The 22332-nt window shown below is 42.4% G+C and overlaps 1 long non-coding RNA gene across 1 annotated transcript; it reads right to left on the bottom strand.

Annotated features, from left to right (window-relative positions):
• Window positions 1-4370: 4370 nt before the first annotated feature.
• Window positions 4371-7762, bottom strand: LOC111767635 (uncharacterized). Its single transcript, XR_002799448.2, has 3 exons — window positions 7633-7762; window positions 6145-6195; window positions 4371-4806 (listed from the first exon to the last, which is right to left on the bottom strand). It is a non-coding gene; the product is annotated as an uncharacterized lncRNA (long non-coding RNA).
• Between the last annotated feature and the right edge of the window lie 14570 nt (window positions 7763-22332).

The raw sequence follows: 22332 nt of genomic DNA, 5'->3' as shown, positions 1-22332 counted from the left end.
TTAACTCTCACTGAAAACACAAGAAATGGGTATTGTCTCTATTCCATAGATTAGGAAGGTGAGTTTGAGAGAAGTGACACTCCCAAGATTATACCACTGGCAAGTAGCCAAGCCAAGATTTGGATCCAGGAATGTATGACACAAAAACAATTGCATCGTCTATTGCCCAAGATGCTCAAATCTATCAACTTTATTATTTTAACCAACAAAGTGGCTTGAATGTTTTTTCTTGTTTGGTTGGTTGGTTTTATTTTAACTTTTTGTGAAAGCTTCAGGCTTTCTTCCCAATTAGCTGGTGATTAATGCTGTGTTGCTAATAAGAACATAAAAATATAAGCATGGCAGGGATGGTTTTTGGAAACACATGTGCTAAGCTGATACAGATCAGAGTGGAAAACCAAGCTGATTCCATGGGGAACTGGTTGGTTCCCTGCCCAAATTATAGATCTCAGTGGCTTGGATTCTAATTCCTACATGGGGATGTGGAATATGTGTTCAGGGCTGAGAAAAGTGGGAAGTTGAAATTGAACTACATGATGAAGTCCAGTCCAGAGATTCAAAAAACTGCCTCATCCTTAAATAGGAAATAAATGATTTACATCCACCTTCTGTAGAGAGGCTAAAGGAAGTTTACTATCTACTGAACCATTTGGAAAGAAAGTTACCTAGAAAATATCCAAATTTCAAGCAAGTTCCTCTCAAAGGTGTGAAGTTAAATTACATTACTTGAAAAACAGAGGAACTACAAGCCAAATATTTAACATAAAAACCTTTGCGGGTCAATGGAGCCCTGAAGGGCATCAAGAGAAAGAAAGATTTAATTGCTCCAAGGGGAAAAATTTACAACCCAGAGCACAAAGACTTCCCACAGAGATAAGTCATCCTTGGTTGGTATAAATTCATAGCACAGAATTGCCAAAGTATGAGAAAAATGAACCACACTGAGGGAAAGTGAGCAGATCTGCTTTCAGAGGGATTTGGCTCCTAAGAACTGACTACAATGGAAGAAGAAAGAGAATGCGGAATAGGCAGATTCGAAAGGAGTAGAGAGTTAACAGTTTAAAAAATATATAATGAAGAACAGATAAGTATGAAAAAGGAAGAAGCCAATTTGGAAAGGAGCTAATAGAACTTCTAGAAATGAAAAGGAAAAAGCACAAACATTTCAAACTCAATGGATGAGTTAAACATAGGATCAGAAAAAAAACGAGCAATAATTGGTGAACTGGAAGATAAATTTGGAGAAATCATCAGAATGCACCTACAAAACAGTGAGATGAAAAATATGAAAGACAGACTAAGAGCCATGGAGAATAATAGAAAAGAATTAACACTAAACAAATATATATTTGGAGCTTCAGAAGGCAAAAATGAGGGGAGGGAAAGCAATAATTCAAGAATTTGCAATTGAAAATTTTCCAGAATTAACATGTCTTTAGATTGAAGAATCACAAGTTCCAACATCCAGATAGATTTAAAAAAAAAAAAACAAAAACCATTAGAAGTAATCACAAAAAAGGAAAACTATCTAAAGCTGAATTATAAACAGTATAGTTTTCTTATCAGCAAGAGCAAATACAAGACCACGGAATAACGGTTTTAAAGTGCTGAAGGAAATGAACACTTGGCCTAGAATTCTACATCTAGATGAACAATTTTTAAGAATAAAGGGAACAGAGAACATTTGCAGATAAACTCAGACAAATATTTTCATTCACATGCCCTCTTCAAAAGAACTGCTAAAAATATACTTTAGTAAAGAGGAAATTGATCCCAGAGGAAGGTACGTGGTGCAAGAAGCAATAATGAGCACCTCCCTTGCCAAAAGGGAAACATGTTGATGTCTGACAAGCACTTACAGTAAAAAACAATTATAAAATGTTAAATGGGGAATGGGTTAAAGCCATGTGGAACTAAAATACTTGATAACAAAGAATGAGGGAGATTGGAGTTAAAGTGTCCTAAATGTCTCACACTTTTCAGAAGTAGAACAAAAATAAATATTGACTTAAACTTTACCAGATATACGTGTTAAAATTTCTTAGAGTAGGGGCTGGCCCCGTGGCCGAGTGGTTAAGTTCGCGCGCTCCGCTGCAGGCGGCCCAGTGTTTCGTTGGTTTGAATACTGGGCACGGACATGGCACTGCTCATCAAACCACGCTGGGGCAGCGTCCCACATGACACAACTAGAAGGACCCACAACAAAGAATATAAAACTATGGACCGGGGGGCTTTGGGGAGAAAAAGAGAAAAAAATAAAATCTTAAAAAAAAAAAAGGCTTTCTTAAAAAAAAATTTCTTAGAGTAGCTGTTTCCATAGGAATAGTGGGAAAAGAGGTGCCTATTAGGCATTTATAGGTGCCTATTAAACTGAGGTCAGATCAAAGAAGATAAAAGTGGAGTCAGTTTCTAAGCCAGTGGACAGGAGGTGATCAGATGGAGGCAGATTGAGAGTAAATGAGGATGAACACAGCAGAGATCTGGAGACGGGGCCCTGGGGTCTGAAACGGGAAGAGTTGGGCAAAGCATCCAGAGCTGCAGTGGAAACCGAGGGGGAGCAGCCGGCGAGGCGGAGGAAACCAGGAGGGTGCTGTGCCCTGGAATCCAAGAGAGGAAAAGGTTTCAGGAGGGAGGCAGCGGCCAACCACGTCACATGTTCCTGACAGGCCAAGAAAGGGCGTGATGCAAATTGACCGCTCGATTTGGTAACATAGAGACCTTGGTCAAGACACTGACTCTTTAAAAAGCACTTATTAGGACAGAAAATATTAGTGCATAAATAGGCAAATAGAGAGCTCATAATTACACCTCTGCATGACAGGGAGCTTGATAAATGACACAGTTTGCATTATAAAACAACGAAAGAAAGAGCTATTCCCATAAATTGCCAGAACAATTGCTTAGCCACATGAAAGTGAAATTCAAAAAATAAAGATAAATAAATGAAAAACTGTATGTCTTTATGTGGGAAAGGATTTCTTAATTAGTCCCCAGAAGCAAAATCTCAATGGAAATCTTCGATAAATTTTACCTCATTAATGTTTCAAACTGCCTTCCAAGCCACCATAAACGAAACAGAAAGTTAAGCAGCAAAGCAGAAGATATTAGCAACCTATATAGAAAAGATTGTCTTCGGGATTATGTAAGCGATTTTCAAAAAGCAATAGGAAAATGTAAGTAACAATAGAAAAGGAAGCAAAAATATGTATGGATAATTTGCAAAAGAGGAAAAACCATATGCCCCATAAATATGAAAAAAAAAATGCTTAGACCTGCTAGTAATCAAGGAAATGCAAAAGAAGACAAAAATAGGATACATCTTCACATCTAGCAATTCGACAAAAATTAAAGCACGACAATGGAGAAACGGAAACTGCCGTTAAGTGCATTAAATTGAAGCTGTGCGACCCATACAAGGCAAGCCCCCATCCTAAGTGCATTGTTTAGAGGAACTCCCACATGCGTGCGCAGAGAGGCTGAAGTATGTTCAGATATCAACTTATATCAAAGTGGGATATTAGAAAGAACCTAAACACTCACCGGTAGGGGAATTAACTAAAATTCTAGAATGGAATATCATACAGCAGTTAAAACATAAACTGGAACTATACGTTGATCTGTATCAGTGTATACAAAAACATAACACTGAATGAAGAAAAAACAAATTGCTGAAGGATAGCATATTATAATAACAGTAATATAAAATTTATGACACAAAAATCAGTACTAATATTTCTTATGAATACTAACATAGAACACGGATGGGAAGGAAACACCAGTTTCAGGACGGTGCGTAGCTCTCTCTGGTGAAAAGAAAAAGAGGAAAATGAGGTCAAAAGAGTCCAAAGAAGGCTAGAACTATGTCTGTAATGTTAGCTCTTGAAAGACATTTCAGCTACGCGATAAAGTTGGTTAAATGCTAATCTGTGTATTTGCGGCAATGGCTACATGTAAGTTTTTCATCTTATTCTGGGCACTTTCCTTTTTTGTTTGAGATTACGATACGATAAAGACAAAGTACGATAGAAAGTGCAGGAAGGGAGAGATTGTAGAGATTCGTGAATGGAGATCTTACTAGAGGCCAAAGATAGGGGTCTTGTTTTGAGAGCTATCAATTTTGATTGTTGTTTCACAATGAATCGTCCATAGCCTACTGGTGACCCCTAGGCTTCTCCCAAGCAACTATGAGCAGATCCAAAAATTATAAGTCCTTTCTGTAGTTTTTACTGGAAAACAGCTTTCAATTTCACATGCATTCATTTTTATGTATATATGAAGCCTACTTTCTAGATACTAATCTATGAAGATAATTTTTATAATTGATACAAGTCATAAACTAAAACTAGTGCATTATTTACATTTTCCGCAGATTCGAATGTAGTACTTTATTAGAAAATCTGTCACCATCCAAACCAGGTAAATACTGCAAAGGTTCTAACATGCATGTGTTCCAAATTACTCCAAAACTTAGAGACTTAAAGCAATGATAACACTTATTCTGCTCACAGCTCTGTAATTTGGGCAGGACGAAGTGGGAACAGCTTATCTCTGCTCCACTCAGCATCAGTAGGGTGGCTTGAAGACTGGGGGCTGGAATCATCTGAAGGTTCATTCACCCACATAACTGATGGTCGATGCTAACCGTTGGCTGATACTTCAGCTGAGGCTTTTGGCTGAAACATCCACACAGGGCCTCCCATTGCTGCCTGGGCTTTTTCATAACATGGTGGCTGGGTTCCAATGGCAAGAATCCTGAGAGAGAGAGCCAAGGCCCACATCACCTTTGGGGACCTAGTCTTCAAAATCCTGCAACATCACAAAGTTCAAGGGACCAGAAATATTGCAGTGTCCATTTTTGGAAAACATAGCATGCACAGACATATAGATTGGTGATCCACACAATCCCCTCCAACTCAATAATTTTATGAAAAGACATCTGTGTGTGTGTGTGTGTGTCCTCAATACTGTCTTGAGTTAATCATGATTTTTACTATTATTAATAGTTACTGCTATTTTTTCTTTTTAATTTTAGATTACAATTTTATAATTAGTCCATAATTATCAATTTAGTTTGCTGTAGGTTATTTGCTTCACCTACATTAATCATGCTTATTTATATCAATAATGTTTTGGTATATAGTTTTATAATAACTGGAAATTAAGATGCATACGTGGTGTTTCAAGTACGAAGCCTCAATAGATGGATGGATAATCACCCCAAATGTACTCATACAATGAATTATGTGATGCCCAAGAATTCATGCTCTTTAAATAACTTGTAATATATTATCAAGTGTAATTAAAGTACTTTTAAGTTTATAAGTATTTCATAAAGTAGATGTATAAGCTCATCCTAAAACTTATTTAGTTCTTTGTATAATTATCAAAGTGAATTATTTTCTCATTTGAAAGTTGGAATGGAAAGGAGCAGGACAATAGTGGTTTTCCTACCCAAAAGGCCCCAGTTAGGTGCTCAATAGGTGCTGTTGAACTGAACTGAAGTTGCAGAACTCATTCCTTCACTCACTCACTCATTTATTCATTCAAGACAGTGACTGATCTACTGAGGAAGGTGAAAGAGAGACAGATGACCTCAAGTGAAAATAGTGAATAGTGAATAGTGAGTGAATAGTGAATAGTGGCATTTTTGTAAGATGGGGAGGACCTCCGGAGGGTCAGGTTTAACCTCTCCAGGACTGTGATCTCATCTGTATAATGGGAATAACCTGGGTGCCCTACCAACCTTCCCATCAGTGTTACTGTTTGGATCTTAGGATCTTCCCATGCTGATGAGGTGCCAGCACTTAGCATTTTTGAGATGAGCCCATCTCTACCTACACTGGGCTTGGATTATTAACAGCTAAGACCCTCCCTTCACCAATGAGTGGTACAGACCAGGGAATCATAAGGAGAACATAGAGAAAACCACTGATTCTCCACTTAACCCAACAAAAATAAACCTTTCAAAACACATATACGTGACTGTGTGTTCTCTTACTAGATTTCGTGATTAGGACGTATGGTTTGACTTCGTTTTGCAATAGTGAGAATGGGCTACATTGATCTATCCCCCTGTCCACTTGTTCACCAGAAGCATGTAAATATTGTAAAACTGAGGAGAAGGAAAGGGCGTGGCTGACGTACCTTGACGGGATGGGACATGTGTCGTTAGGCTCACAAGCACTCATCTTCAACCTGCAAAATAAATTAAGAAGAAAGGAATTCAAATTCCCACACAAAGGTGTGCTGTACTGACCGCTAGCCTTCAGCCCACTTTAGAAACCCCTCCACCAATTTCATTAATTCCATTAAATCCATTAATTCTACCATTTTTTCATTATCTATCATCTTTCTCGAGTCCTCACTTCCCTCTACACAGGTTAGGTTCCGTGTGTCCCTCGCTATAATGGTCCCTTTGCAAACAGCTCTCCTGCCCATCTCTCACTGCCAGATACTCAACTGGCAGATCCCACCCCTCATTGGAGCCAACCACCCGCCTCCTCTGTGTCCACACTCACAAATCTGGACACCACTGGAAAAGAAATCCCACAATCATGCTAACTGGTCTCACTTTAAATTTATGACCCTGTATCTCCAATCCGTGCTCAACACTGGCAACAACTCTGCCTGATACCCTAGTAGTTTCGCCTTCTTACTTTCTGAGATGTTATCACAAATTCTTTCTTGTCAAACCTCCAAAACACCTCCCTACCCTCGGGGCTAACAGCATCATCTTGTGCTCCTTTGAGGAAATAGGCACTATCGGATGAGAATTACTTCCCTCTCCCCTGTCAAATCCAGCTGTCTCCTGGCATTCCTGCCCATGTACTCTGCCTCCCATCCAGTCACGGGGGATGAATTGTCCCTGATCCTATCAAACGCCACTTGAGCTTTACATTCTCTCCCCTTTCACCCACTCAAGGACTTTATTACTATAATTATTCCCTTTCTATAGCTTCAATTGATTCCTGTGTCCCAAATCACAGAAACGTGTTCTATTATCTTTCATTTTAAAGACGCTATCCTGACTCCACACAGTCCTCCAGCTCCTGGCCCATTCCCAGCTCCCCTTCATGGTAAAATTTATCAGAAATATTTTCTACTGGATCTTCTTCCTCATCTCTCATTCTCTCATAGGCCAGTAAAAAGGATCTTCACATTATTTAGTGCCCCATCATTTTTTAGGTGAAGAAATTGGGACCCACTCATATGTCCTTGTATAAGATTTCCACAGCTCATCAGGGGCAAAGTCAAGGCCAGAACTCTTTTCTCCCAATTCCTGTTCCTTCCGGGACATTCCCACACACACACCTTTGATCTCACCCTTAGCCTGTTGGCTTTACTTAATGAAAACTGACATGGGGAGCGTCTTCCGGCTCACATTTTCCTGAAACAGATGCAGGTGAGCCGATCACTCACGGCACCTGCTCCTCCCCAACCCACACCCAAGTTCAAACTGTCCATCCTTCACACAGATTCCACAGGTACCTGTGCACTCGAGAGAGGAGGAAATGTGAGTTTGCCAATCACATTATCTCCAACATCCCTTGTTTCCCCAGCTCAAATTGAGTAAATCACATCTGCAATTTAACTCTTAATCAAGAGGCCCTCGAGTCTGACTTCGTGACTTACTTTTATGGCTCCTCGTGCGTCACATAGAAAAATGAAGAATGTCTTCCTTGCTCCGCGGTGATGCTCACGCGCAGTAAATCACAGAGGCCTGGCAGTGAAATGAGACTATATTTCAGGGAGCCAAATGTAGTGGGAGGGACCTGGCACAGTGGAAGGAAGCAGGGAGGGAGGAGGGAGCCGGAGGCAAAGCGCAGAAGCTCAGGTGTCTGACAAACGTGCATTCTGGAACCCAGGCTGACACGGAGCATGGAAAGGGTGTTTCACGCCTCGTGTTTTTGCAGTAACAGTCCTGGGGCATCTGAGTACAGCTTCCACAGGCCAGGAACTCCCCATCTAAAGAAGAGAGGGCTCAATTCCACAATCCAGAGGGAGGAATCTAGCAGATTCCTGCATTTTCAGCCTGTTAGGCACCCCTTTGCCACGCTGTCGTTCATAAGGGTAAGATCTCCTTGACCAACAATGTATTCCCCAAGATGCTGGTCCTCTTATACTCCCACTCCTTGTTCTCTCCATCCCTCTACTTCCTGGCTCCACACCTAATTTGCATTAGCAGCTTCTGGCCTCATTTCATTTTGGTTACCAGGATAAGTAACCCGCTTTCTGATAATTGGCTTCATTCTCAACCCTACAAGCCTGTTTGAATTTACAGATCAACCCAGAAAGTCCCTCTGTCTTTTGTAGTTCCTCAGGTCCCTCATTCTCCTCTGCTTTGTCAGAATCAGCAGGCAGTGGGAGGTGGAGGTCGCAGAAGCTTCTCCAGAGAAAGCAGTATTTTTAGTTAACCAATTTTTCAGTGAAGAATAATGTAATAGAATCCCAACCTATACAGGCTGAAGAAAACAGCATTTGCTTTTTCTCTGCAACACAAAGCCTAGAGGTGGGCTTTCCAGGGCTAGTGTTATAGCTCCATAATACCGCCAGAGACTCTGGTTTCTGCTCATCTTCCTTCTTGGCCACCCCTTGGTGAGTGTTTTTTGCCTTATGGATACAATATGGCTGCTCCGCCTCATACGTCAAGTCTAAGTTTCAGGAAGGGATAAAGTGAAGGTTCTTCTGCTGGTCTTGGGTAAGCTCACTCATACCTCTGAGCTCAGCTGGTCCGTGATGGCTTCACTCACATGTCTGGTGATTGGCTGACTGTGAGCTGGGGTGACAAGGACAACAGCATTATGTGTCTCTCATCACCCAACCGGCCAGCCTGGGCTCTTTCACATGGTGGTGATCACAGTTTCTCCAGAGAGGGCAATCCCCAATGTGCAAGTGCTTTTCAAGTCTCTGCTTGCATGTCATTTGCTAACGTTCCATTGGCCAAAGCAAATTACAGAGTCCACATGGGGAGGGCATGGATATAGAGATGGGAAGAGATTGTAGTCATTTTTGCAATCTACCACATCACTCTGAAGAAATTTGTATTATAACCAGTATAACCGACTTTGTTCCAACAAAACTTAACCATTTGTAAGAAAAATCCTAATTTTAAATAATTTTATTTACTTATACACATTTTTCTTTGTAAATACATTCTCATTCTTCTTAGATAAAACAGCTAGTGAGCGTAATAATAAAGCATCTAGGAAAAGGACATGTCATTATCCTATTTAAAAACCAATTTTGGAAGAGTTAAGGAGATTTTGTCAAAATCATGTCCCTTCTTGTACAATTCTTATAAATAGTTTTGTGCTTCCAGTGTTGAGTTCAAAAGAAGTGACATTTAATTAATTTTATACTTTGTAAAAATCCTAAGATTTCAGCTTTAAAAGTCTAAGATGCACACAGTTCTTATAAACAGTCACATCTCTGTTGGCGTGACTCACACGATCATGGCTGCTGCTGCTTGCCCATGATGTCACATCAAAATCATGTCCAAGGGGACCTTGGGGAAGGATGCACCATCGGGACTTTGGGAGTAGTGTGAGTGCTATAGGAAAGACTGTGAGGGGGTCGGACGTGGTTCATGTACCTGGCCTGGCTGGTGGCCCTGGGTGTTCAGGATTTCCATGGCAGTCCACCCTGGGAAGGTGGTGTGTCCAGAGTCATCTGCATGTCTGGGGCTTCAGTTCATTTGATATGTCCCGATGGCCAGCGTGCTGGGTAGCCAGCATGTCCTGACCAGTGATGTTCCTGGGCCCGTCAGTCTGCCTGAGAATCAGCACACATATTTTCCCTGCATGGCTAGGATGGAGTCCTGCCCTCTGACAGCCTAAGGATGGCCATGGCCAGAGGGGAAGGGCGCAGGAGGTAAGCCTCAGAGAGTCCTCCTGGGGGATCCCACCACCCCAGACTGATCACTCACTGCTTTAAGAAATCTCTTGGAAAGGAGAATGCATCTCCCCTACAACTCCCCCTAACTGCACCTCACCCTATTTGCTTTGAGTTTAACACCTCAGACAGGGTTGATGCTCAAAATATCAACAACCTGTAAAGAAAGATGCCCAACCAAGCAGAACAGGGGCCCGCCATCAAGCCGTAGGTGTGCATCTCACAGAGCACTGGCCATGCCTGTAGGCAAGGGTGGGATTGGGGCCAATCCCAGTGGAGGCCCACCCAGCAAGGACCAGGGCGGTCTAGGAACTCCAAGCCCCAACACCTCACAGTGAGTCTACAGCTAAATGCATCTGGCCTCAGGTGGTCCTCAGCAGCCTTTCTCAGCCTCCAGGCCATTGCATGGACCAGCATACAGGTCATGAAATCTAGTGAAATCTAGATCTAGACTCAGACAACTTGGCTGTGTGACCTAGTGCCAGTCACACAACGTCTCTGAGCTTCTGATCCTCATTTGTAAAGTACATATCCTAAGATTCTCTCCTCCTAGGGCTGTTGAGAGGATCCAGGAAGCTTAGTCCTCCAAACCAGGGGTCAGCAGATTTTTTCTGCAAAGGGTCAGGTAGTCATTATTTTAGGCTTTGTGAGCCATGTGGTCTGTGTCACCACTGCTCAACTCTGCTACTGTAGCACTAAGGCAACCATAGACAAGATGTAAATGAATGGGCACAGCTATGTTCCAATAAAACTTTATTTATCAAATCAGATTAGGCCTTAGTGTGCTGACCCCTGATGTAAATGCTCACTTAGCGCAATGCACCTGTATCTATTTTCCATCTGTATCTTTCTATCTCTGTAGCTCTATCTTTATCAAACGACTCTATAGGTATGTGACCCTTAGACATGTGTCCTGAAGGCTCATGACTCTAGATCGCATCCTCCCCACATCACATGCTCACTAGAAGCTTCCACATGGAGTGACCACATGGAAGCCATACTCAGCTGATCAAGGCAAAAACACAATGAAAGTCATGAAAAAAATATAGCTAAGCATTTTATACAGATAGCTCAAAAGTGCATAGGAATTCAGAGATTGGGGGCAGTAAACTTTAAGTCAAGAAGAGTTAATAAAGCAAAAGGTAAAAATGTAGAACAATTAAAAGACAAGCGACATGGTGAACAGGAGGAGAGCATTAATCATCACGTGGTCAGAGAGACAGTGAGTCCTTTAGGTGTCTGGAGAAAGCAGGGAGAGCCCTTCTCTAACAAGTGGCTCGGAAAAGGCCAGCAGCGACCAGGTCTGGCACTGGACCCACCTGGCAAGCAGACATTCGGGAACAATGCAGAAATGAGGCAGAGCAGTGAGGCGGATGCAGCCAACACTGCCAGAATTTTCCAGTGTGGTTCAGGGGCCTCCCCAGGAAACCTGAATGACCTACAGAACCAAAGACCCCAGGCAGGTGGAGACACTCTCTGCTCCATTTTGTCAAAGTCCCTTGTACCTTCCGCATCATAGTACTCAACGTACCAAACTGTAATTGTCCTCTGCACACCCAATCTCTGACCCCTGAACCCTCTAAGGTCATTCCGGCCTCAGGGATCTGCTCCACCCACAAACGCCCAACAACATTCGAGGGCGACCTTCTTCACGTTTTTTCAGACACTCAAATAGATGTCTTCTCAGAAAAGCCTGCGTTAACTGCCGACCACCAGTAGCCTCCAGTCTTTCCCTGACTGATTTCCATCAGACTGCTTATTGCTAGCTAATATTTTCTCATTGTTTGGTAGTTCCTTGACTGATTTGTTTCTCTAATTAGAAATGTAAGTCTCTGAAGAGCTCAGATGGTCTAAGCTTCATGTGCCAGCACCTAGTACAGTGCTTGGCAGTTTGTAGGTGCTCAATAAATATTTATTGAATGAATGAATATCTCTCCAAATGGCGGTGAACTCCTTGAAGACAAAGAACATATCTTAATCTTTTCAAGAAAGGGAAAGTGAGAGGGTGGCACTACCAGGACATTCCCATCTATATCTCATTGGCCAGACTGTGTCATGGGCCCACTCTTAGCTACACAGGAGGCTGAGAAATTCAGTGACTGACTAGGGACGATGCCACCCTGAACAGTCAGGGTTCATTTAGCAAGGAGAATAGAAGAGAACATTTGGCAGGCAGTCAACACTGTTCGCCATGGTGCCTTTTCTGAGTTAGCCTGGCTTAATACCAATAGCAGAAATGGTCTTGAGAGCTTTGCCTGTCTCCCAATGCCACCAAGAAGGAAAATCCCACCCATTGTAGGATATATAGAGAGAGGGGGTCAATGCCTACAAAATTTATGATTGGCCATTAGTTTAACTGTCAGTAGCAGTGGAAAGAACAGAGTGGAGCGATATGGAGACATAGAAAAGAAAAGAGAGAGAAAGCCTGTCTCTCAGAGCATCTATCCCCTGCTCAGCATCTCAAAGCTTCCAGTCCCTTCCTCATGGCCCTTTCCTCCAGCAGCCAGTCCCAGTCCTCACCAGCCTCTTCCCAGCCCGCCTGGGCCTCCACAGTCCCCTAGCCTGCTCCCTGGGCTGCCGGTGACCCTTGTGAGATTTCTGACCACAGCCGTCCTCCCCGTACTCTTGCTGCCATCACTGCTGTGACCTCAGGGGTGAGGATGTTGCCCCCTCCACTTGGCCACTTCCTCCAGCACCAGGGAGAGGCTCTTGCCAAATTCTCTATAGTAAAGCTGAGAGTAGGACGTAATGAGACTTCAGGGGAGGTTTGGCAATAATATAAATGGAAAGCAAGACAGATATTAGCTTACTGTGACCAAACAAGCCATACAGACCCAAGCTGACTTGCTCCTGGCCTGCTATCGCATGACCAGGAAACTCATCCCCACCAGCAGAAATTCAGCTGGAGTCCCCAGGCCCTGGAGTTGAGGCCAAGCTCACTTCTATCCCAAGAGCAAGGAAGACACTTTCTCCCTCAAATCTAAGGTCTATGATTGAAGGTGGGACCATCAATTCCCTTCAAAGGAAGCTCGACTCCCATCCATAGGAGAATGGTGGGACCCTAAGGCCCTGTGGAGACAATGACACAACAGTGCTATATCAGGTCAATTCTCAAAATCTGGGCCATTCACTCTGAGTGTGGAGAGCAACAGGAGGTTGCAGCAGGCTCGGTCTACTTCCTTTACAAATTATCTTCAGAAAGGTGCAAAAAGTCTTAGGGCTTCTCCAGTCTTGCCCTGTTTATCCCTGCCCTATGCTTCCTTATCCCAATTTTCCACCCCCGACCCTAGATCCCAATATGCCCCTGTCCAGATCCTCATGACATCAGTACTTTGGAACCTCCAACCCCTCGCACAGTTTTCACCCTGCCCCGCCACAGCCAGGAGTCACAGATACACTTGTGATCTGCAGGCACTTAATGCACAGCCTTTGTAAACAGGAAGGTTAGAAAATGAGGGTTAAGAATCAATTAAAAGTATTGTGTGTGAAAGAAAATGTGAGTCACCAAAGATGGTCCAAAGTAACCAGAGGAACAGGAGTTAGGAAATGCAGCATCGCCTGGGTTCCAGGTAACAGCTGCCTGCAAGTCCAAAGGTACCAACTCACCAAGAGACAACAGGAAGGTGAAGGGAGATGCAGCAGTCTGCCTCCCAGCAACCACACGGCTGACTGCAGACTCCCCAAAAGACCACCAGAATTACCTGTTGATGAAGCAAAACTAAGTTCGCTAACCTACCACAGTCAGAGAGCATCACCATGACAGAGTCCCGGAAGCATCGCAGAAGGAAGAACTCAGAGGCAGACATTTACAAGGTTTGGGGGTCTGGGTTCAAGTGACTTGAGGCCGGTCTTCCACTGTAGGGATCTGATTGGCAGTGGGCAAAGTTCACGCTGTGACAGTTTAGAATTGAGGGATGCAGCAAGGCCAACGTCTTGAAACAAGTCCGGAGAAGTGTACAGTTGTTTGATTGTTGAGCCATTTGCCCAGATAGGCAAACTATCCCCTGAGTAAATCGGTTTTGAGAAATGTTCTTATCTAAGCAGTGAAGTTATTTATTGGGTTACAGTCTTATCTTTCTGGGCAAGAATTTCTTGGAACAATGTAATAAAGTCATATTGACTCACAGGTGGTCTCAATTTTCAGTCCAGATAGTTGAGCTCTGTGTATGCAGGTGGTCTCAATCCTCGACACCAAACCAGAGTACAGACCTGCCCCAGTGGTGGCTAGGAGCCTCCATGTGTCCTGAGAACATAGGACTGGTTGATAGCTCCCTTCTATCCACCAGGCTCTGAATAAACAGGCCTAAAGATGTGCAGAGGGTGCAATGAAGCTCTCTCAGGGAGAACCACCCTCCAGTTGCCTAAGAGACAGACAGGTCTGGCATCCTGAAGACAAGTGCTGCCCCTGGGACACACTGCAACATCCCCAGCCTTAACCCAGCATGTGCAGAATATTTCCTTTGACACTTGCAAGGCAGCCTGTGTTAAGTTCTTTAAAGATAGATGTCTTCAGACACCATCATGAAGTGAAGCCAGGTGATATGGGACAATTTGTCATTAGCGCCATCAAGTCGATCCCAGCTCGTGTATACAACAGAGCCCAGTCTTTTTGTGCCATCCTCTCACCTTCCACACTACCACGGCAGTGAGAGCACCAAATCTTAATCACCAAACCACCATGGCTGGCTTACAGTACTGAGCAATGAACTCTTGTAAGCACTAACACTTGACGACGAAAGCAGGTGAGGCCTTGGGATCTCCATTCAGTGTGTCTTTCTGACTGCCTCTGGCCCCAGCTCTTAAATGGCAATGTCTGAACATGAAAGTTTAACCAAGAATGTATTTGGAAAGCATATAGATGAGTATGCACAGTTTGTTAGAGTCAGTAAGGCAATAAATCACCACTCCGTCACTGACATTTAAATTGACTCTCCCTTCTCGTCTTGTTATTATATCCTCGTGTCTGACCCTCCCTTTCAAGGCTGACAGATGGAAGTGGGAAGAGTGGAGAAGGAAGATGAGACCCATCTCAGGTTGCATGGAGGACAAGCTAGGGTGCTCTTGATACCCAGAGTCTGAATGCATTTTCTCCCAAAAATAAGACAAATGATAATGCTTCTGGGAAAGACGTTGGAATAATTGTGGAAATTCAAGTATGGATATGAATTAATATTCTTTTCTTGGGTGTGATAATGGTACTGTGGTTATGTAAGAGAATGTGGTTACTTCTTGGAATATATGCTGATTTATTGATTGATTAAGTTGCATGATGTCTACAACTTACTATCTCATGTTTCAGCAAAACAAACATAAGTGGAGTTTACATAACATAAGTAAATAAAACATAAGTAAATGTTTAAATATGTAAATATAAAGCAAACAAAATAAGGTCAATGTTAAATTTAGGTGAAAGATACAACACATAAGTGGTTACTGAACTATTCCTTCAACTTTTCTGTAAATTTTACAGTTTTCATTTGCAAAGTTGGAAAAACAATGACTATAGGCATTGCTGCAGGAAGAAAGGGGTCAGCTGTGAGTGTTTTCGTCCTTCTGACCAAGAGCTAGAAATAGGATTATACACTGAGAGGTAAACTACGAAATCATCCAGAGCGAATCAGAGAAGAGTTTTGCAAAATCACCTTAAAAGAGAGTGGCCCTCAGGCCCTGGTCAGACTGGTCTTAAGATATTAAATCTAAAGAAAGAATATGCTCAGGGGGCCGACCTGGTGGCATAGTGGTTAAGTTTGTGCACTCCGCTTTGGCAGCCCAGGCTTTGTGGGTTCAGAGCCCAGGCACAGACCTATGCATCACTCATCAGGCCGTGCTGTGGCAGCATCCCACATATAAAAAATAGAGGAAGATTGGCACAGATGTTGGCTTAGCAACAATCTTCCTCAAGCAAAAAGAAGAAGATTGGGAATAGCTGTTAGCTCAGGGCTAATCTTCCTCACCAAACAAAGAAAAAAAAAGAATAGGCTCATCCATAACAGCATAGAAAAGAGAGAATCAGAGAAAACAATGCTGGCAGTGACCACCCAAGTCCTGTCCAGAGGACACAACACCTTGTCAAATGGGCTTTGAATGCTATGGTCCCACTGGCAAGGGAGTACCCTAATATAAACATGAATTGAGCAAGCTGGGCAGGCTCTGAGGCCATTAACCTTTCAAGATCACATAATTAAAAACCCCTTTGCTTAGATTCCATGCTCAAAGCTTGCCTCCAGGGAGAGAAGGTGATACAAGAGGTCTTCAGCGTCCAGGCCTTCAACTGTTATAGTTCTTACGATAAATTATAAAATCGGCATGCTCGTTTTACACAAAAGACTCAGCTATCTGAATGAGTCCTTTCCTGAGAGATGGATCTACAACTGGTGTGCAAATAAATTACGTTTCTGAACCTGCAATACTGAAAGTTAGAGTTTGAATGGTAGAGAATGCACCCTGAGACAGCTACCTGGACTTCTCCTAATGAAATCCAAATTTCTTAGCTTACCTGTCCTAAGCAGGAAAGCTTGCACTATCATTTATCTAATTAACATACCACTTTATTTCTGTGCGAAAATATATTCTGACTTCAAAATTATTAACTTACAAATAAATATTTGGATCACAACTCATGTATAACTTGGAAGCTGCCAATAAAAAAGTGGAAGAGATTCCAGGTCAAGATTGTAGACCATGCTCGTGCATGAAGCCCCCTCCTTCTCAGAAAACAGAAATACTACATAATGCATATGGTTTTTAAAAATTCAAAATACATAACCAAGATCAAAGCAAAAATGAGGAACTCCAGGTGCCAGAAATGTTGCAGTGAGTATGGATTAAAACTGTATGGCCATAGGAATAACTAAACCAGACACGTGCCTTGCAGTTTGATGTTTTAAAGCCTCCATAAAGGCTTGAATTGAGGCCAAGACTCCACATTTGGCACAGGAGCTGGATCTGAGCCCCTCAATAAGAGTCAGGAACCAGCAAATGCCTTTCTCGTCCTTTGAAGTGGAATTAGGAAAACTCCACTATCCCAAGCCCCTGGCTCTTAAGAACTAGAATCCCCCAAACTTCACTGCCTGAGATGTGAGATCAGAGTTCTTAAACTGCCTACATGATTCCGAAACCTTGAGCCAAGATGTAAATGTAAAAATGTGGTCCTGAGATTTGCTTTGTGGCCCCAACAGAAGCAACTATGAAAATTCCCGTAGGAAAGCCTCCACAAGCCAGGACACGTACCACCAGTGTGAAAAATAGTTCATGCTGAAGACATAGTGCAGACAACCCTTGAAGAAATCTAATGCTCTAGGAGATCATCAGCAAATACAATAAATAGCCATACCCAAGGAATCACAAATAATGGATCAATATGAGTGAGGCTTTAAAATAAAGTGTACACATATGGAGAAAAATTAGAGTCTACCACTCATGAAAAGGACATAATGAACCAAAAAGAGGCAGATTTGAAAAAGAAACAAATAAAAATTACAGAAATGAAAAAATGCAGTGATAGGGAAAAAGAGTCAATGGATAGGTTAAACAAGAGATTAGAGCGAGTCAAAAAGAGAACTGGTAACATGGAAGACAGAGCTGGAGCAGTCTCCCAAAATGAAGTAAAGAAAAATAATAATAGAAAAGAAAAACAGAAAAAAATAATTATAAGCTCCAAGATACATATAAGGGGAGTTTTAGGAGCCAATAGAGAGAATAAATATAGTAGTTAGAAAGTGTTAGGCTAAAAGTAACAGAAAGTCTGACCCACAGTGAGTTAAACAAGCATCATTTCTCATTTACAGCAAGACATCTGGAAAGAAGCTCACCAGAGCTAAATAGGAGCTCACACCATGCCAAAGATAAACAAATAAATATATAAATAAACTCTAGGTAGACCAAAGATATAAACACGACAAGTAAACTTTAAAAGCATTAGAAGAAAATATTGGAAAGTAAGTAATTTTATGACCTATAGTAAAGAAATCCTTCTACAAATTATTTTTTAAAACAAAAAATCCATAGGTTAAATAGATCAAAATTTAAGTTTCTTGAATAATAGAAGATACTTTGGGCCAAATTAAAAGTAAAAGAAAATGTTTGCAGTCCATGTAACCAACAAAAAATAATATCGAGTTTCTATAAGTCATTAAGAAAAAGATAAACAAAGCATATACAAAAAAGGACAAAGCTTAGGAAAATGCAACTCACAAAGGAGGAAGGACGCTGAAGGCCAACAAGCATAAGAAATACTACTTGACCTCATCCTCAATAGTGACCAGGGAAATGCGAACTAAAACAGGGAGATAAAATTGCACATCAAATGCTGGTGAGAATGTGGTAAAATGTTAAGTGGGAGCTTTAAACCTTGCTGAAGGAGCTGCAGAATAATACAGCCCCTCAGGAGGGCAATTCGGCAATGTCTAGTAAAATGTCACCTAGTGACTTCCTAGCCCTGGTGGTCTAGTGGTTAAGATTCAGTGCTCTCACCATCGTGGCCTGGGTTTGTTTCCCAGTCAGGGAACCACACAACCCGTCGGTCAGTTGTCATACTGCAGTGGTTGCATGTTGCTGTGATGCTGAAAGCTATGCCACGAATATTTCGAATACCAGCTGGGTCACCCATGGTGGACAGGTTTCAGCGGAGCTTCCAGACTAAAACAGTCTAGGGAGAAGGACATGGCCACTAGCTTCCAAAAAAATTTGCCACGAAAATCCAGTGAATAGCAGCAGAACATTGTCTGATAGAGCATCAGAAGGTGAGAGATTGGCACAAAAAGATCAGGCAGGGTCCGCTCTGCTGTCCACACAGTCCCTGGGAGACAGATTCAACTCGACAGCACCAACAGCAAAATTTACTTTCTAGAATTATACTAGAGATATTTTCTCATGAGCACTCAACGATATTTTTAGCAACCTTGTTAATAACAGCAATAAATTAGAAAGACTCTGAATGCTCATCAAAAAGGGGATGTCTAGATAAATCCTGACATATCCATAAACTACCTATTACTGCTAAAATGAATTACCTAAATTGACATATGTCAGTGTGGATAATACCAACACCCAGATGACAAATGAATGAACAGGGATAGCTACCAAAGCCAAACCGTGAGTGAGAGAGATGCAGAAAGATATATACGGTATGGACATTTTAATATCATTTTTGTAAATCTAAAAGCATTTAAATCATATACTGTTTCTGGATAAATATGAAGTGAGGATATACCCTCCCAGGTATGCTGGTACTCACTTCTGGGGAAAGAGGGAAATGATATTAGGGAGGACACAGGAAGGACTAATAATTTACCTTTTGTTTGTTTTTTGAACATCTAAAACACATGATGAAACCTATATTTTCCCATTATGGGTAGTAAGCGCATTGGTATTTGTTAAATTGCTCTCTATATTTTCTTAATCTTTATTCTATCCAAGTTAACAAAAAACAGCAAGATGGAAAGTTTTAAAAATCCATTTGGCTATTTTTAAATGCATTTTTTAAAAGATTTGCTTGTAAGGTTCACCAACACAGAATGAGTACGAAGATGCCGAGCCCGTGGAGCCCTCTCGTACCCGTCGGATTATCTGTTCAGCCACTTGTTTCATCAAAATAAATCATGCGGCTCAACCTTTCTTTTCGGGAATTCAGAACATTGCCTGAGAAAACCTGCCTTCTCTCCCAAAAAAGAGATTTATTTCATTCAGCAAAAACTGGGCAGGTGAGAGAAGACAGAATGGGACCCAGGGGTGACAAGTTCAGATGTCCTACGGAACTGCTGTTTCGTCTCAGTGAGCTCACTCTGCTGGCTCTTGTTTTTGGGTTAGAAGGGGGTTTCCAATAAATTATTTGGGGTAAAACATCCCTCCTTTCCAAAAAGGGCTGCGTGTCGGAACCATTCTCATGTACGTAGTCATGTATAGTCTCATGTGAGGGGCATTACAGCCAGGACTTAATTGGTAACTTGACCAGGCCTGGGGCAAAAGCCTATTTAAACGCAATCAGTCTTCACTAGGTAAGAAAACAAGTGTTGCACAGAGCAGACTAGGCAAGATATGGATTTCCACTTACGAGTCAGCACGGAGCTACAGATTCACCTCAGATCAGCCTGTGTGGGGTGAAATGTGCTCTGCTAGAGCCAGGACTTATCAGCTCCAACCCCCACACCCCACCTTCCCCTGACACCCCTACTCCCCCACCACCATGTACCTACAGGAAACAGGGCCGGAGAAGAGATTTTCCATGGGCAGGGTGGATGTGCTCAATTAACATAGGTCCAGAGTGGAAAAATACTGTTAAAACCTAACAAAAAGTCTGTTTTCTAAAAAAGTTGATGCTTAGGAAGATTTCTCTGCTCTTTGTCTATCCCTGAAAATAGCCAAGTGTGAAGTCTTGAGGCATCTTCAAACTTTCAGAGTCTGACATAAGACTGAGATGACATGACAGGAGCCCTGTGACATCTCTGGCAGTGGCCTAGGATTTAGGAGACCTGAATTCCAGTCCCAGCTCTGCCACTAACAAGGGAGCCTGTAACCTGGGACATCTCTCTGGGCCTCAGTTTTTTCATCTGTAAGATGGGATGATAATACCCACCCTACAGTCTCTAGTGTAGCTTGAGGATCTTTTAATCAATGTGTATATTGAAGGGCCTTAAAAAATCTGAAGCAAACACAGCCAATAAGTATTTTTTTAAAAAATGCCTTAAAAGTCTGGAGGGTTGCAGGAAAAACAAAGACACAAAACATTTTCTTAAACAAAGTAATACTCTTAAATATAAGCCATCTGACTAGCCAAGCCATAGATCTACGACCAAATGTTCTGATCAAGGAAGAAATTGGGGTGACTTGACACAAAAACAAAGAGGATCTTCCTGAGCCTGGTTTTGACAAGTTGCGATCTTTACTGGATAATGAATAAAGTCCAAGCTGGTTCAACTAAATACAAAAATGAAACACAACACCTATTTTCAACCAGCCATAAATAAACAGGAGTGCTTAAACAAGTAACTGGTTGGACTGTTATAAAGATGCTCCATAAACACTGGTTAAATTAATGAATGTTATAATTTAGAATGCACACTGATAAGCAAAATGATTTCAAAGATGGCAAAGGGCCAGAACCTCCAAGAAAGCACCCGGACTGTTTTTACCTCCTGACTATTGTCCTTACAAGATCTAAGGCAGAGATTATTTCTCAAAAATTAATTTATGTTAGAGTTAGAGGGCACCACACAAAGCATACACTGAAGGTACTATGTGCGGGGTTTCCATCCTTAATTGAGTTGTGTTCCCATCTCCAGCCTCCTCTAACTTCCTGTTTGTATTCCGTCAACATGATCAGAGACTTCCCCTCTACAGTGGGCTGAATGGTGGCCCCCAAAAAGATAGATCTGTGTCCTGACGCCCTGTAAATATGACCTCTGTGCAAAGGATGTATTCAGTTAAGGATCTCTAGAGGAAGCGCTTCTCCTGGCTTATGTGAGTGGGCCCTAAAAGCAATCACAAATATCCTTTAAAAAGCAAGAGCAAAGGGAGTTTTGATCCAGACATGGAACAGAAGGAGGCCATGTGGCCACAGACGCAGAGATTGGAGAGATGCAGCCACAAGTCAAGGAATGCGGCAGCTGCTAGGAGCCAGAAGAGGCAAAGAAGGATTCTGGCTGGCAGTGTGTCTGTCTGTCTATCATCTCAGCCCATTCTTTCTCTCTTTCTTGTTTTTTTTTTCCCTGAGGAAGACTGGCCCTGAGCTAACATCTGTTGCCAATCTTCCTCTTTTTGCTTGAGGAAGATTATCCCTGAGCTAACATCCGTGCCAGTCTTCCACTTCTTTGTATATGTGACACCGCCACAGCATGGCTTGATGAGTGCTGCATAGTTCCACCCCAGGATCTGAACCCACAAACCCCTGGCCATGGCAGCAGAGCATGTGAACTTAACCACTATGCCACCGGGCCAGCCTCCTCAGCCCATTCTTTCTCCAGCAGAGAGTAAAACTCAGGCCCCTCACAACACTGACACACACGAGTGCTCCAGGCGGAACAGCATGAGGACAGCTCTCCCGAGAATGGATGCCTGCGAGGAAGAGGTGCTGTGGAGAGGCCCGGCCCACATGTGACGGTGATGAGAATCGCAGTTCCAGCCACGGCTAGGGAAACAGCCTAGCAAATCCCAGACTGAAGCTTATCTCAGATATCTGGCAAATGGGGCTGAAGGCCTCGTGCTGCCCTGAGTGACCCAGAAGCATTCTCTCAACATGCACTGAGCACGTGTGCGTGCCAGCCATCTTGCGAGGAGCAAACCCGGACTTTACTGAGTTTACAGGTACAGAAACTGAGGCATGAAACATTACATGTTGGGATTTGTTTATTTATTTATGCCTGCCCTTTTCTTGGTAATCTGTAAAACATCTTAAAAGAATACAAAAATAATGCCACAGGGGAAAAGTGGGTAAAAGTAATAAAT

The sequence above is a fragment of the Equus caballus genome, chromosome 13, assembly GCF_041296265.1.
Source record: "Equus caballus isolate H_3958 breed thoroughbred chromosome 13, TB-T2T, whole genome shotgun sequence".
In the NCBI taxonomy this organism is placed as follows: Eukaryota; Metazoa; Chordata; class Mammalia; order Perissodactyla; family Equidae; genus Equus; species Equus caballus.
This window is presented reverse-complemented; position numbering and strand designations above follow the sequence as displayed.